At 37.0% G+C, this 15206-nt stretch overlaps 1 protein-coding gene across 1 annotated transcript in view; it reads right to left on the bottom strand.

Annotated features, from left to right (window-relative positions):
- The window catches only part of TRAF3 (TNF receptor associated factor 3), a 68696-nt gene that overhangs the window by 34481 nt on the left and 19009 nt on the right, over nt 1–15206 (bottom strand). Inside the window, 1 exon segment of the mRNA XM_019615896.2 lies at nt 10974–11115. The gene's annotated coding sequence lies outside the window, so the exon portion shown is untranslated.

Raw genomic sequence — 15206 nt, 5'->3', positions numbered from 1 at the left:
AAAAAAAAAAAAATCAGTTTCTACATTCACTGAAAGGTAACTATGAAGTCTGGTTCATAATTTGAATTAATGTCTCCCTGCTCCTTATGTAGTCTTCAAAGACCTTTGCCAAGCCACTAGACTCTGCAATCTGAAGGAGAGAAAAATCAGTGGTGAACTGTAAGCAATTTGCAGTTCTCTTTAATGAGGAAATTCGGATTAATTTAGATCAGGGAAGCAAGCAAAGCCTGAACTAGAGTTTCAGCAGCAAGCATAAAAACAGACTATGACAATACTGAAGAGGTAATTTCAGAGGTTGTAAGCAGAACACAAAAAACGAGATGTGATGCTGACAAGAGTCTAGGAGACAAGAAGGTTAAGAGAACTGTCATGAGTGAGAATGGAAAGCAGCTAATGAAAGTAGTTGAGCAATAGAGATTGCCCAAGACATGACTGGCATAGCTGAACATTCATGGCTGAACAGAGGTGACCTGAGACACAAGCTGAGGACTTAGATCTTTGAAGCACTAACAGAAAAATGTGAAATTTAGCTACCATAGATTTGCTTCTTGTGTACAACTATAAGAAAAGCTGAATATGGAGCTTGCAGTTCAGGAATCTCCATAGGATTCCAGTTCTGTGTTGATTTATGGCTTGCAAATACTCTCTTTTTCCTTTTTCAACTACCTACTCTTCTGTCATATTTGAGCCCTCTACCACTCATTCTGTCAACTCTTGAAGTCAGCAGATAACTTCAAGCACATCGAATGGTGAGAATAACAAATACAGGGAATATGATTTTCCTTAGAATGTGAGGACAAAACAAGACATGGTCTGAATTTGACTCAGGGAACATCTTGAAAAAAGAGGCACTGAAAGAGATGCTGAAGGGGGAACTGGCAAGTCATGACAGTACACAGCTCCTGAACTTAAAGACACCCTACACAACATAACTGTTTAATGTTTGTTTCCTCAAATTTCTTTCAGAAAGAAGCTAATTATGATTTGCAATTTAAAGTCCTTCAATAGCATCATTTCTTCATGGAAACTGAGTCACAAGGAGGCAGGCAGGGGTGAAAAGGAGAAGAGGCAAGATTCAACTGAGAAAGAATACTGAATGTCAAATGAGCAGCAGGTGAGAGTTTCACAGAGATATGAAACCGATCAGGGGCTGAACTGTCAGCTGGAAAGAGATTTCTACCAAAATAAGCTGCACAGTGCTCCACATAAGTCCCCATTTGGAATTGACATATTGGATATCTTGTCACAGAAAACAACCAGAAAGCCCACTGACAAAATTTACTATGCAATATGCATAACAGTGAGATTTGAGCACTTCAGCTTTTATATTTTTGTTCCATGAAAAAGTGTATCAGCCACAAAAGTGCAGCACTACAGCAGCCAGCCTGGTGAAGAATTCTTTTCTACAGCATTCCAAACAGTCAGCATTTTCTTATGCAGCAAGAACAAGAAGCAATTCACGAAGTGCAGCTATAGAATACTACAGAGCATCTAAATCTCTTTATTACAACCTAAGAGCTGCATTTAACAAGGAGGTGGGGAGATCTGATGTTTATCACAAACTGCACACACAAGTCAAACTACTGTATGCACAGCTACGTACTCATGCATGAGTTACATGCTATTACATGTGCATATGAGATCAGCGATGAATACAAGTGCAATACAAGTGTAAACATTGCAGCTGCCATCCTTTTGCAAACAGCTTTCTCTTATGGTTTACATACCACTACAGGGTGTCATCTGTGATGTCATTTTTTCTTTTTCAGGAACTTCTAACAGCAAGAATTGGATTATATCCCCATAATCATGTTTCAAACTGCCAACAAGAGGCAGCTTTGAAGTCATACATCAGTAAGATAGTATGTGCTTACGGTAGGGAAGATAACCACTTCCAGAAAGAAGTGAGATGAACCTGGCTAGAACACTCAAGATATGCCAGTTTTGGTGGAAGCTTCTGACTCCTACAGGCATGGCAAGCTGCCATCAAGTCAGTCCTTGTTCAGTAAGCTAAATTTTATCTCCTGATTCACCACTAGTTATTTCCTTAAGCACCAGTTTCTTATCCCTGGGAAACAACACAGAGTTAGAGTAAAGCATCTGTAAAACTTTAAAATAAATACATGTCTGGAAAAAATAAAAATAAAAAAAAATGCAGAAACAAGGTGCAACTCTTACTTAACCTATAACATCCCAAAAACCAACCACAAAAAGACAGTTTCAATATACTAGCAATACAAAGCAAATAAGCTTTTACCAAAGTTTTAAAATTAAAAAGGTCAAGCAGTTATTTCAAGTGTTATGTTACACTAACAGAGAAGGAGATAACAAAAGATACTAATTTGTTTCTTTACTTAGGACAGAAAATTTTTTTCCATCAAATTACAATTTTCACTGACAACAGAAGCTTCCCAGAGTGCAACATAGTACGTAAATTAAGTTCCAAAAAAGAAACCTTAAGCTGGACAGAGAGCAAAAGATCATAGTGGGGAAAGATATCCATTTTCATGAAACCTATGTAGGGAACAGAAAGAGAAACTTCATGTAGTGTCCCAATGAGTTGGGAAGTGGAACCACAATCATCACTGCCTCTTGTATGGTCTATTATCTGGCCCACCACTTCACTGCTACATCAAAACCACCTGCTCCTCTTGTCTAGGCCAATGGGATGGTCTTTGTTCCCTTCAATACTGTAGTGGGGAGGGGAGAATGGAGATCTATTTTAATTATTGAGAAGGTAGAAAACTGGGGCTAAAAGTGAGCATAGCGCATAGATTAGAAGGAAACCAGACTTCATTTCCTTCGCTTTCTACAGCATTTTCCTTTGTAATTTACAGGATACCCTCAGAGAACCAAACAGTCACACATTTGGAGTAGTATTTCTAGCTTTTCAGTCTTCCTAGCCCAGGTGCTTTCTGTCTAAGAGTTACTGCCTCAAGTCAACACACAGAAATCTTTATCTTAAATGGTAGTAAATAAATAAATAAATACCTGAACTTTTCATTTGTCTTTCAGCATTTTATAGCTTCTAATACATTCCTAGTACACACTTAGTGAAAAGAACATACACCTCTCCTTCACCACCTTTTAGACAGCCCTTCAACTCAGTTTTGCTTCCACTTTTGAGTGTGTTTACAACATACAACATACACTGACATAACTTCATGGCTGGTTAAAACAATAATGCAAGCTGAAAGTAGTATATTGGTGACAACATATTATCATTTTAGTCAACACAACAAATGTCAAAAAAAATTGAGGCTAAGCAGCAAGCCTGCCATGGAAATCCTGACTTCAGAGCTGCTTAGCACAATGACACATCACTGCAGAGGCCTGGTCTCATGTCAGGCCCTCCCTTAGTATGACAGGGCAGCTGGTGGTCACCAAAATCAGGTAGAATTTTGTGAAGCGAAGAACATCTGAACACAGAGAGAAAAGACTGAGTATTCTCTGCATGAGAAATTTCTGTCATTTACAAACTCTTTACAGTCACTTATTAGATGCAGCATTCTGGAATCATTCAGGTTGAAAGTAACCTCGGGAGGTTATCTATCCCAACCTCCTGTTCAGAGCAAGGCTAACTTCAAAGCTAGATCAGCATGCCCAAGGCCCAGTTGAGCTTTCAAAACCTCTAAGGATGATGATACCACAACCTCTCTGAGCAACCTGCTCCAGTGCTCAATGCTCCCACTGCCAGGAGTCCTTTTTATAGCAATTAATTACAGTGTGATATCGTACAGAAAAGAAGGCCTGTTCTGATAAATGAACTGCTATTTTCTCAAGCAACAAGGGCAGATTTCACCATAATGCTTAAGAGCTTAATTTGCTAAGAACTATTGAACAAATAGGAACACTTTTGGGGGGGCTATTACTTCTTTTCCTATCTGAACCAGGACATTAGAAGTAAAAAATACTGGTAACTTGAAATACTGCAAAAAACAGCCACGTATGTCACAGACATTACATCACGGTCTTTTTCCCATGTTCTAATTTGCAAGGTGACTAAATAGCAGAAAATGAGTGGTAATCATGTTTCAGATTGTTTTATTCTTTTAATTTTTTATCAGTTTGTTTGACTCCATCTCTTTCAACAAGGAGTTCACACATTCATGTCAAGTAACTTACAGTATTAAACAGAACATCTCTCAGATACAGTTAACTCTATTTAGCAAGCCTACGAGGCTATGTTTTCAGGGAAACAGTTCTAACATACTTGTTACTCTGAGTAACAATTACATCACTATTAAGAGAAGACAATATTTATAAGTAATAAGTTATTATTAATTTTTTTTGAGTATTCAATAGCCATGAGACTGACAATTTTAGTAACTACTCCACAACACGTTGAGAATAATTAACAGTCTAAACATATTGCACTATGGGGAGGAAGGGGGAGTAGGGGAGATGAGAAGAGAAAAAGTGAGACAATAACTCAAAAAAGAGCTCTCTTAAGAATTAAAAAAAAAAAAAAACACAGAAAAGCAATACAGCTTAATTTAGGAAAGCTGATTTTAAGCACCACTATGTTCAACTATTAAATTTTTTGCAAGTTACACCATTTCTTTTGAATAGTAACATATGTTACAGCAAAATGACCAAGATTCAGCCTGAGGCAACACTGAAAACAGTGCCTTTATTTATTTCAACTTGCACTTGCTACCTACAGCTCTTAATAATTACTTTGTAATCTCAGTAGGCCACCAAAACGTGGTATACAGTCAACTGAAGTACAAGAAATCAAAAGCCTCTTTTAGAAATCAAAGATCTCTTAAGCTTTGAAAGCCTGGGTCACAAGACAACAGATAAGAGACATGCTGTCCAAGCTTGCCATGTGTAGGACAGAAAAGAGTACATTATGAAATTAACCCCTGGATAGGATCCATATTCCTATCTGAGGTTTCTAGTAGAGGCACTGAAAGAACAGGAAAGATTCAAAGATGAGCAAACAACTGCAGTACAAAGTGTACTTCAATCTTTTCCTGTGCTGTTTAGGGGAAGTCCATGACTGACATACATATGCCAGTCCCACGGCAAGGAAGTGGATCAACATCCTACAGTTTTGCAACTTTGACTCTGTTTACATGGGAAAAATCAGTCATTCTAAAATGAATCCTTTTCTTTTGTGATAGTTATGGCATTCACAGAATATTAAAGTCTATCTCAAGTTAAAGGTAGTTTCATCTTACAGAACTGTTTTATATATGCTTTGAAGAGAATACTAGCAAAACCAGTTTATATTTGCATCCTGAGTATCCTACCTTTATGGAAATCTATTGTCATCAATTCAGATTTCCCCCATTTCTCATTTTACAGCAAGTCTAACATTTCCTTCTCCTTTGTTACGCAACATAGAAGTCATAGCACCATGTCTTACAGGCAGTAATGCCAAAACACACACACCCAAATGAAAAGCAACTATGTTTCCTTGTCGTGCCTACTATGATGGAGAAACAGTAGGCTTGAACTAGTCACGACAATTTCTAACAGGGATCAATAAGGATCATGGTAAATGGCACATCCAAATTACTTTGGCCATGGCATACAGTCTTAGAAAAAGATACCTAACCCTCAAGTGATCTAAAAAAAGTCACTTTTCCTCCTGAGGTGTGCCTTCAGAGTTAAGAAAAAAAAGATCAGAAACTACTTGGTTTTAAACTACATCAACTAAAAATACACCAAATTCTTTTCATTTCTGAAATCATCAACTTGGAATCAACTACTCTTGCTGCCTTTTAAAGTTAGCCTTTAAAAACAACAACCCTACCAATGGATGCTATACTGTTGCAATCTGTTAATGAAATAGACCCCCGTTTTCAACCCTAACGAATACTCTTCAAATCATAATCTATCTACTCTGCTGACTGACGAGCACATGAGGAATACTTTCTGCATTGCCAACTCTGGCAAAATGCATCTGTGCTGACTCTTTAATGAATTCATCACAAAATACCTATCTTAAAATCCCTTACTTCATCTTTGGCAGTGGTAGTAAGAAAGGATCCAGAAAAGTGTCAGAGAGCAGGAAACAAGAAATTAAAAAATAAATTGAAAAAAAAAACAAAAAAAACCAATAAAAGACATGAAAATTACCTTTCTCAAGAACCTCAAAAATATGAATCTAATTTTAAAATGCAGCTAATGTTTAACAAAGTAACACTCCCAGGAAATTCTGAACAAAGCAGAGTATAGAGGAAGCTCTAGCAAATGAAATAAACATTGTTACAAGTATGGCTCCACACTTTTTGAATTCAATGTTGAAATTCAAAACTCTGGAACTAGAAACAGCCATTCAACAGTACTGAGATGACAGAACTCAAATAATAAATGCTTTCTAGACTTACCAGATTTTCTAAGTTTTCTAAGTCTACATACAAAACTAAATAATAATAATAACCAATCTACCCTGTTTTCTATGAACCCACATTTCCTATACTCCCAATCCAAATGACTACTATATTCTATAAATTCAGGTAAGAAAACTACTTTTTCTCAGTGTAAAACCCTTAAATATTAATCAAATTCCAAAACATAAAAACAAATCACATCATCAGAATAAAATATTTAACAGTGAATTGTCTGGAATATATTCATCCAGATGTATGTAGATCTAGATCATGAGGTATATTTTTATTCCATTCTAGATGACATCTTCAACTTTGTCTAAAATCACTGCATCTTATCCAGGAAGAAAGAGGTGAAAAGGTGATAAGGGCAACTCCTTCCTCATTTGTTTTGATTTTATTATTCATCAAAACGTGGAAAAAAAACAAGGACATTGACCACTTGTTCAGTGAAGTGATCAAAGGTTTATCTTCAGTGTTTTCAGAGTTTGCACCATACTCTTTACAGCTTTTCATCCTGAATTCTGAGAAACTATGTTTTTTTTTATTGTTGTTGTTGTTGTCTACTAGGGAAATACCCATCTGAAACACATTTTTAAATGAAATGTGTAAAGAACATTTGTACAAGTATTTCTAGTTACTCCTGTTTCTAGATCTCCAGTAAAAATATATTAGTGAAGTTTTCAGGAGCAAAACCAAAAAAGTCTGGAAAAAGTCATATTAGGCACATCAGAATCCGAAGTCACAGAATCATAGAATTCTTAGAGTTGGAAGGGATCATCAAAGGCCATCTAGTCCGACTCCCCTGCAATGAACAGGGACAGCACAGATAGAGCAGGTTGCCCAAGGCCTTATCCAGCCTTGTCTTGAAAGACTCCAGGGATGGGTTATCAACCACGTCAGCAGGCAAGCTGTTCAGTGCCTCACCACCCTCATTGTAAAAGATTTTTTCCTTATCTCTAACCTAAATCTACCATCTTTGAGCTTGAAGCCATTTCCCCTTGTTCTATCACCACAGACCCTGCTGAAGAATCTGTCCCCTTCTTTCCTGTAGCTCCCCTTTGGATACTGAAAGTTTGCAAGTCATAACTTGCAAAACTGAGTTTTACATTCACTGTTTTCTAAAGCACTTTTTAATTTCACAGAGTGTTCATGGAAGGAGCTGAGTTTATTTGTAAATGAGGATTTAGATTTACAAAATACACTTTCCTGTCAATGCAAGAAAGGAACTAACTTGTTGCTTTCTCTTAGGATACAGGGTTTAGGAATGTGCCATTGAAGGCTAAGTCTATACAGGAGAAAGATACACATTTCTTCTGGTGTACAATCGTATTTGTTTTTCCAGTTGCAAAGTCCCATTAGAAGATTCTTCCACATGGAATCTGATGCAATTTCCCACTTGCACACTCAGACTGCATTTACTTTCCCAAATATCAAACCACTTCATTGTTTTGCTTTGCCTACTTATACTTCTTTATTTGCTGCCTGCAGGTTATTCTAGAGGTTTCAGATTTCAGATCAGTAAATGTTAATATATTGAGAATAAGCCATTTCTACACAATCAGCTTAGACAGGATAATAAACCAAGGACAAAAAAAATGAACACAAACAGCAGGTCGCTTTGAACGTTTATCTCTGGCACTGGATTTTGAGAATTATCAAAAATTGATGGGGATTTTGTCTGTGACATGCTTTCAAACACACTTCCAGTAGAACTATAAAGTGTAGCTACTTCTTAAGAGACCTTAAAAACTCATACCTTGTACATCATCCACAAGGCTCTAGAAAGATTTTTGTATTCAAGCTAGAAACGTGAGGTTACCATTTTTAGTTGGAAATTCTTTTTGCACACTTCAAGCCAGGGGGGTCTTTGGGTTAATATTAATGAGATCATGTTCATCTCTACTAAATGAATACTAAATGGAGTAATTGCTTAATGTATTAATAGCAATCAAATATTTAACTATGCATTCTTATTTTTAAATTTCAAACCTGACAGCCTCTAGGTGTTGAACTAAATGAGAACAAGAATACTCAGAGATTCCTCGAAGAATTCAAGCCGACAAAGATTACCTGCTTGCATTATAAAGATACATGCAGGCAGAGCCTAGAAATGCAAAGACCAGCTCCCCAGCTGGAGCAAATACCAGATTTAAAGTATCGCATTGTTAGAGCAAGCAGCTTAAATCCCAAAATTAAAGTATGTTGCATCAGTAATGACTATTCAGAGGACAAACAGCTGTGATTCTCTACTTTTTTCAAATAACTTGTATCTAGGCAATGACACTTCAAATATTGCAGCAATGGTTTGGAATTTTTTACACTGATCCATGATTTTAAGACCTTACCACTTCATCTTTTCCTCTTCAGTGAGGAAATAAGAACAATGTTACTTATAGCCTTCCTGACCTGAAGTATTCTACATCAGCAGAAAGCATTATTTTTAGAATCTCCTTCAACTGAGATTTAAGTGTCACCAGTCAAAGTCTTCATAGAAAATTTTAAAAGAAAAGAAAAAAGTCCCTCCTTCCCCGGGACAGCACAATTAAAATGGTGTTGTAGCCCAACGCTTCATGATCCACACAAACTAGTTAGAGGATCTGAAAACACTAGGTATATCATCATAGACAAATAGCTAGTGAGATCAGGTCACTTACATCTGTATATCTAAGCAGAACTATCACTGTATCATTACAAAGTAAGTACCCTTTCTTTCAATGGCTTTCCTTTTCCTGGCAGTTCTTACATTGTTACTTTTAGAAGATAACAAGTGAGCTTCAAATGTAAACCAGTTAAGAACATCTGTACCTCAAAGTCCCAAATTACATGGAAACTCCAAAGCATGCTTCTACGAAGACAGGTTCAATGCAACTCCTGAGATCTTTTCCAATTGTTAAAAAGTGTCTAGAACACACTAAGGACAGGCTCTTAGCCTACAGCACTTCTGTGCTTCCCTTCATAATTTCATTCAAGCCTAAAGACAATGAGTATTTGCTTTCAGTAAACAAAGCTGGAAGTTTTCTTAGCTGGCAAAATACAACACTTGAGAAAAAATAATGACAATAAAATATCTCCAAAGCATCTATTTAGCATTTCCTCTATTAACCTTAGAAGCAATTATTTTGAGGTCCAGAGCAGAAAATTCCTAGTAGTATTAGTTCAGATAAGAAAATTCTGTAGATCAATCATAAACCATCTTAAAGTAAAAATCTGCTTTTCATGACACTTACTCAGGGAAAAAAGAAAAGAAAAAAAATGAAGAAGCTGTGTATTCAGAAGCACATGCTATATATTTTTTTCTTTATATAGTTCCAGTGATTTCTTCTCCTGGGCACCAATTGCACCAAGAATTTTACTAATCACAGCTATCACCAGCACAGCTGTCAGCAAATAATATAAGCGAAGCTTATCCCATTTTGGAACAAGGATGCATTTTGTTATCAGTCTCAACAGCTACCGTGCCTCACTGAATTAATGGATCTTCTAAGTGCATTTACAGAGGACAGAAAGCCAGTAACAGCTGTAATTAGGACAAATTCACAGTGTCCAAGTTCAGCTGAATAATACCAACTTTTTCTCCCTTCTCACATAAAAATTTTAAATGCTTAATGAGGTGCCATCAGCCGATTTTTTCCATCTCCAGATATATGTTAAAAAAATATCTCTATAATCTCTATTCATACAAACCTTTTGAACACATACACTATCCTTTATATAGCCTCCTCTTATCTGGTGAGTTTTGATTAGAAGTTTCATTCAAGCCCTCAACCATTACATCGAGGTTCTACGTTGAAACACAAGAACTTACAACACAGTAAGTTTAAAGAAAAAAACAAAAACATTTTCCTGACGTCAATCTTTCATAACAGCAGCACTGTAATGGAAACTAAGCGCTGCATGTGGAAATTCAGACTAAAGTCATCAAAATACATGCTCACTTTCACAAGAAGTTCTATTGTACTTTCAGCGTCCAAGAGGAGAAAATTTGTGTATGACTAGATGCTGAAATAAAAAACAAGGCAAAACGGAGATGATTTCCAGTGAAGTTTGAGATGGCACATAAGCAGAAAAACAGCCAGCAAGTCAAGCCACCTATGTCAACCCCATGAAGACTGCTCAGGAAGAATGTTCTTAGGAGAACATCTATCATGTATCCAGTGTTATCAAATTCTTAAGCTGGCAAACATAGGGTTTACCTAACGGCCAAAAGAGATTAGATTAAAAACCAAATGCATCAAGAAAGAATTTGACACAGATGCGAAGACAGTGTCAAGCAACACCCCCGATTGAGTCACAAGCATCAGAACATTAGAAGTGAGTCTCCAAACAGACGATTCCACAAAATTTATGTATTTTCTTGGAATCTGCTCCTTGGTATATGTTCTCTGTAAGAACATGCCTATAAAAACAGGTAAATTGTGCATCAGCAGGGAATTCACATACTCCTCACATAAAGTTCTCCTTGAAAGACAACTGAAGAGATTACCACATTAAAAAGTGATTTGTTAGTTTTGAATGCTACTGATATCCAAAGTTCTCGTGACAGATTTTTGATGGAATTTCTATCCTTTTCTTTATAGACTGACATCCCTCCCTTCCACCAAGTTCAGAACAGACTTTTTGATTGCTTACATTTCCTTCGTTTTATTTGAATCTCATTTGATCTGTAGCTTGAGAAGAGAGAAGAAAAAAGCACTTTCTCAATGGTCTGTAAGCGTTCTCTTTACTCTTGACAAAAAGAACTTTGCTAGTCTGCCTGGTTCCTTTCTTCACCCTAAAGAAAGAAAAGTTGAAGTTATATCACTTTCATTCAAAAAATCACATACACGTTTTTCAGCATCGACAAAGTCAGTCCAATGAAACTGAGTATCAAATTAATTTTTAATGGCAAATTTTAAAAATAGTGAAGAGTATAGGTAACATACAAACAAATGATTTTTAAGCTGTTGTTTTCCTCTCCACTATCGCTCACAGAGTACTTTTCAACGAAACATTATATAGCAGGATCTACACAAAGTGAAAGTTATGGTCAATTTTTTCTGCCTGCATACAAAACTTCTCCACCCAGATGCATTAGTTGCCATCGCAGACTGTAAAGAACTCTACAGGGCAGCACAACCTTCTCCTTAACAGTCTGTTAAATTCTATTTGGAAACATTACTCCATATTCTGGAGTACAGAACAACATATATAACATATTCTGGAAAAGTAACCAAGTATTCTGCAGAGTTTCTCCAAAAAGCACTCACCCTAAGACAATATTCAAATACACACTTAGAAGAAAGTAACACGTGTTAGGGAAACTTTCTTGAACTTAACATTTTAACAAGCACAGAGAAGAGGAGGAAAAGTCCAAAATCATCATTAATGGAAGACTCCAGTCTCTATCTATGTACATTTCTAACAAGTGACAGTCAAGTTTAAATGGAACAAATGCCACACTACCACTCAGGCAACCGATACACCAACTCTAAATCCCCACAGAGTTCTCATATTTACACTTCAAGGACAACACTTTGCAACCATGTTGTAGGAAACTCATTCGACCATATACAATGCACACAGCAAAACCACATTTTTGCAATACTTTTAGTTTCTCAGCTCTTGTCAATGAAGTTTGCAGCCACCTACCACAGAGCCTAACAGTGTCAGAAAAGTCTGAAAAACGTGACCAGCTATTCCGTAGTGCCAGCACAACGATGCTCCCAGATGACACTAAGCAGACTGGCAGCAAGTGCCCAGCTTGGCAGGGTACTCCCAGCTGTCATCCTGCACAAAATGCTGCAAAGATGGATCAACCTCAGCAGTTACATAGAACTGTTTACGGAAATGAAGACAGTCACAGAATTACAGATCTGACACTGAATGTGTGAGGCTTTCATTCTCCTAATCATGTCTAAATTAACTTTGTAACACGAGACCAAGATGATAACATTTATTTAGAAATGCCACAGATTTTCAGAGCTATTAAATAGGTCCTTTTTGATCTTTATCACGTGTTTCAGTTCACCTTTGCTCCTCAGGAGGTAAAAAGGCAGGGCTACACTTCTAATAAAGCAGACAACAACCTACTAACTAAGGGTAATGAGTGGCTGCAGACTCTAGAAAAAAAATAATACACTGACCAATGGAAGCCCAATCTGCCTAATTCCAGAAAGAGAACTAGAAAAACAGCCCAACACTAAGATGTATAGAAGCAAACTATTACACATATGAAAAGGAGATCTGCATCTGTGCAATACTTTCCCCACTAAAATAGTCTATTAACTCCCAATGAGCCCGTATTGCTAGTAGATGTCACAAATTTCAATACTAAATTTCAATACAGTAACTCACAAAGTTACAAGTTCCAAGGCTCTTTTAAACTCCTATGCAAAATTTAGACACGGATTACGATTATCCTCGTCACTGTACATGCCATGTCCACTTGCCATGTACATGCCCAGCTAAAAGCTTAATTTAGTGTAGAGAGTTTTGAGCTCTCAGCCTCTCCTGTCTTCCTACACACAACTCTTTCCAATTCACAAAGTAGCAATGGGCCTCCACATTTTCATTCTTACTGAATGAGTTCAGTAAGAGTGCTCCACATCTAAGTTGCAGCATTATGATTGTGCCACATCCTTAAATCTGACATCAAAAAACATCCAGAGACGGGAATAAGACAGAGAAAGGATTGGTTTTCAGCTCTTATGATAAACATAAAAGGCCAAACATTCCAAGAACGTTGTTCTTGAAAAGAAATTTCCATTATTGTATTGAAAAATCAGAATTAGAACTGACAAAATAATCTTTTAATTCATATATAGTACAAAAACTTTTTGTCAACTTGAGTACACTAGATGATCCACAAACTTCATTACAATGGATTTCCATGTGTTGCAAGCAATTAAAAAGATAATCAAAACTTCTACTCTCCAACAGAATGCAGTTACTGTTGCATGCTACATCATGCACAAATTTCTTCCATTATCCTTTAAATGTCAGGCAACAAAAGTATCTTACCTTACTCTCCACTGTCTGAGCACAAAGGATTAAATACAAAGTATTAGGCAGAAACTGCAAGTATTTAGTATCAAAAAACAAACTAACCATTGCATTACTAAACTTAATTGGCTTTCTGGCACGACATGCAAACACTAAGAACACTTAATGAAGACTGAACCATGCCCTTTTCCACAAGCAGCCACATCTCTGAATCAGGAACTGAAATGCATCCATTCATTACCTTTTGCTCCCAAATGCAGATCTCAGTAAAAGGAGTCACCACAGCCTGATTTTCCCTCCTAGTAATCCTTGCCAATTACTGCACTGCAGTCTTCCCGATGGCTACACAAAATGCAGGTAGGGAAGGACTGAAGATGCCCAAAAAGGAAGCAAAAACTTACAGTATAGTTTGTTTCAATAATCTCCTGCCACATAAGATGTGGGTTTAAGGAAATAAACTGCAGTTTGGTAGGATCTCTAGGATTTTTTCTACTATTCTTCCTTTTGTAGTCTAGCATCTTTCTTCATCTATTTTTTGTTCATACAATTTTGTTGTTGTTGTTGTTGTTGTTGTTGTTGTTTTTTACTGAACAGCAACCTTCAGCAGCCCTTCAGCACCCTGTACCTCTCTCCCAGACCTCTTGCTGCAGCTCCAGGAGAAGGTGCAAGAGCCAGTATTCAGAACATGTAATTTGGAGAAAAGCAGGAAGGACACTGGAAAGAAATTTCATGTGCATGAATCCTTTTGGCTTCTGGCTCCCAGTAGTGAAAAAAAATTGCCTGTTTTTAGTGGCATGCTTCAACTAGGCTTCCACTGACCTTTTAAAGAAAAGGTAACGGGCAACATAGGTACAGCTTCACAGATATAATCAACACATCTACTACTCACTCCCCCACCCACAGACAGGAGAAAGATTGCTTTCTCCCAGCCGTTCACAAGTCCTTAGCTTACTCTTCACAGGGGTTCCTGAGTTTCCAGGCACTGAAATAGTAGTCTTACAGCATGGGTTGTTTTCTTTTGTTTTGTTTTCTTTCTTCTCCAGCATGGCACAGGTCCCATGCAAAGTTTCAGTTACTTAAGCTTGCGGTTATTATTAAGAATTTATTCAGTGCTAAAGGTCATCTTCAGTTTAGAACCTCTTCCCTGGTTTGTACACTTAACATTAAGTACTACATTAAAAATATATAATAACAGATTTGAAAAGGGGAAAAGCCTGGTGGCTTTGAAATAGGGGTAGAAAATTAAAATATGAGAAGAACTAACAAGTACAAACTTTCTACGTGATTTGGGGCACTTATGTACTTTTCTGTTCTCCTTCACTGAGGAAGAAGGTATAAGCCTCCTTTCTCTCTCCTCACTTGAGCACCCTATCAAGTTCCCATCTCTTCATATGTTTGTATGAGTATTACTTTGTACAATACAGCTTCAGTCTGAAGTTGGGAATTGCCAAATGTGAAAAAAATAACTAGAATAAGGAACAACAACAAGAAAATCTTAGTAAAGCTGGGGGAAAGGAGGACCTTTCCCCCCAAAAAAGAGAACATAAATGGTAAAATAAGATCTTTTAAGTAGTTTTCAGTTTCTGCATCTAGTCTAAAAGTAGCATCTTAACAACACTTTTTAACTTATATTGCTTCAGGACACTGAAAATTCCTTCAAGACAGACACGTGCAGTCAAGATGCCTCCTGACTGGGATTCACACACTATCAAGGATTCTCTTAGGAGAAAAAAAACAACACCTACCATTACATTACAAACTAGGGCCAAGGAAGAAATTCTTGCAGAAAAGTAGCAAGTCTGCTTGACCAATCGTTCAGGATTCCCAGAGTTTCTGGTATTTGGAACGTTCTTTGTCATAATGCTTAAAAGAACTGTAGCA

Source organism: Meleagris gallopavo, chromosome 5 (genome assembly GCF_000146605.3).
Source record: "Meleagris gallopavo isolate NT-WF06-2002-E0010 breed Aviagen turkey brand Nicholas breeding stock chromosome 5, Turkey_5.1, whole genome shotgun sequence".
NCBI classification, from domain to species: domain Eukaryota; kingdom Metazoa; phylum Chordata; class Aves; order Galliformes; family Phasianidae; genus Meleagris; species Meleagris gallopavo.
Note: the sequence above shows the minus strand (reverse complement) of the source record. Positions and strands in the feature narration are given on the sequence as shown.